At 38.4% G+C, this 2,825-nt stretch overlaps 1 pseudogene; it reads left to right on the top strand.

Annotated features, from left to right (window-relative positions):
- Nucleotides 1-285: 285 nt before the first annotated feature.
- Nucleotides 286-930, top strand: LOC150033665 (secreted RxLR effector protein 161 pseudogene; annotated as a pseudogene).
- Nucleotides 931-2,825: the final 1,895 nt, after the last annotated feature.

Genomic DNA, 2,825 nt, shown 5'->3' on the forward strand with positions numbered 1-2,825 from the left:
GATATTCTACTCGTTGGGAATAAAGTAGGTTACCTAATTGACATCAAGAAATGGCTAGCAACACAGTTCCAAATGAAAGATTTAGGAAATGCGCAGTATGTTCTCGGGATTCAGATTATTCGGAACTGCAATAACAGAATACTAGCCATGTCTCAAGCAACTTATATACACAAAATGTTGTCTAGGTATAAGATGCAGAATTCCAAAAGAGTTCTGTTACCTTACAGATATGGAATTCATTTGTCAAAGGGTCAATGTCCTAAGACACCTCAAGAGGTTGAGAATATGAGACGCATTCCCTATGCTTCCGCAGTAGGGAGCCTGATGTATGCAATGTTATGTACTAGACCTGACATATGCTACGTAGTAGGGATAGTCAGTAAGTATCAGTCCAATCCTGGATATGATCATTGGACTGCCGTTAAAAATATCCTCAGTTATCTTAGGAGAACAAGAAACTACATGCTCGTGTATGGTACTAAGGATTTGATCCTTACTGGATACACTGACTCTGATTTTCAAACCGATAAAGATGCTAGAAAGTCTACATCTGGATCAGTGTTCATTCTTAACAGAGGAGCAGTAGTGTGGAGAAGTGTGAAACAAAATTGTATTGCGGACTCCACAATGAAAGCTGAATATGTAGTTGCTTGTGAAGCAGCAAAGAAAGCAGTATGGTTAAGGAAATTCTTAACAGATTTGGAAGTCGTTCCAAATATGCATCTGTCTATCACCCTATATTGTGATAATAGTGGTGCAGTTGCAAATTCAAGAGAACCAAGAAGCCACAAACGCGACAAGCATATTAAGCGCAAATACCATCTGATCCGGGAGATTGTACATCGTGGAGACGTTGTAGTGACCCAGATATCTTCGGAGCACAACATGGCTGATCCGTTTATAAAACCCCTCACAGCTAAAGATTTTTAGGATCACCTAGTAAATCTAGGACTACAAGCTTTGATAGACTAGGGCAAGTGGGGAGAAATGTAAGGGTATGGTTGATGCCCTAGTTTATTGTCTTTATGTATATTATCTCTCACACCTAACTTCCTGTACCCTACTAGAGTTTCTAGTTCAAGTGGGAGTTTGTTGGGTTTAATGTCCTATAAACTCGTAGTTTGTAATTCATAAAACATATTCTATTTCCAATAAAGACGTTATTGAGGTTATTCAGTAAAAGATGTTATTGAATATGTAAGTTTCGAATATCTAATCTAAATTCAATAAACTAAGATCCTTGGCTATAACATGAATACTCGAACTATATGTAGAGACATATCAGAGGATCAAGTTGAAGTATATAGTTAAAACTGTCTATAGTATAAGGATAGGGTTCGGTACCTTATCCTGGGGACACTATGGACGCGGCCCACTTTGTATTAAGTACAAATGATGAGATCCTAAATCGTTCGTGTAGAGGCATGTGAGTGGGGGTGTCCTATGCAATGAGTTTGCACAAGACAGGACTGCGAAATTAGTCACTTTCTCTTTATAACGCCGTTTACTGAAGAAACTGACTATTTCACAAGATGGCCTAGGTAACTCGATCTTAATCCTAAGCTAACTATGAACTCCTGTTTATACGAGATTATCCTTTAATCTGCATGGGTGAGAGTGGCCAGACATCACCGACTCAACAAGCCTACCATTTTGGGGATAAGATCGGATAGATAGCTGGGGACATAGTCTCACAAGACGAAATTCGCTCCTACCCATTTCAAGGATAGTAGAGTGGTTGTTCCCTTAAGTACTAACTCCAGGACTTGAACAAGGGGCCCCACCCTCTCTTTGGCCCAAGAGGGACTTAGGTTTGATGGTTGGACCACAAACCGATTGTTCATTAGAGGATTAGTGGAACTTAAGGAACAAGAAGTACTATAGGGGTAAAACGGACATTTGACCCGGCTATAGCTACGAACAACTTGTGAAGGATCGACTTACTGAACATGGTTATATCAAGTGGATGGAAATATATCTACGGTGAGGGGAGTGCAGCGACTGGGCTATAGTGGAGTGTCCCAGTAGTTAACGAATATTGGTTAGCTTGGTTAATGAGATTAGTCGGTTAACCTCGAATCGTTGGAGCCCATGATCTGTAGGTCCATTAGGTCCCCCTACTAGCTCATATCGGAATAAAGCCTAGAACAATTAGATAGGAAACTTTGAATCGTTCAAAATCGGGAAAGAGTATTATCGTCAATTGTGTTTGACACAATAATTTAATTATGAATTAAATTATTAAATGAGAGATAAAGTATTTAAAAGTGTTTTAAATACTATATACATGAATAAGGATTCATATATAATGGATTGCACAAGGTTAGAATGATCAATTGGATTAATCATATGAAATTAATTGGAAAAGTTTCAAATTAATTACCAAAAATTAATTTCAATTTAGAATTGAAATTAAAATTAAAATGCAAGCTAAAATCAGATTTTAGATCAAGGATAGTGGATTTTATTGGAATCCCACTTATGCATGGTGATTCAAAGTGGAAAAACAACTCATCCATGCACTCTTGCATGTAATGTTACATGAACACCTAGAATCTACTATTGCTTGCATCTCCACCATGTGTCTTGCATCTTGAGGCTTCTTGATGCATGGATTCACTCTATAAGTAGAGGTAGAATCAGATTGAGAGTTAAAGACAACCATTTCCATACTGTTATGCCACTGGAATTTGGTCTCAAACTCACCTACCTTCATATATCTCTCTAGAGCTTGAACCTTCAAGTATTCCCTTCCCATCCCCTATCTCTATAGACTCCCACAAGTCGTTCTTGGCCAGGAGAATAGTAGGGAAGACACTAGAGGT

Source organism: Benincasa hispida, chromosome 9 (genome assembly GCF_027475165.1).
Source record: "Benincasa hispida cultivar pf3 chromosome 9, pf3_genome.v1.1, whole genome shotgun sequence".
Lineage (NCBI taxonomy): Eukaryota > Viridiplantae > Streptophyta > Magnoliopsida > Cucurbitales > Cucurbitaceae > Benincasa > Benincasa hispida.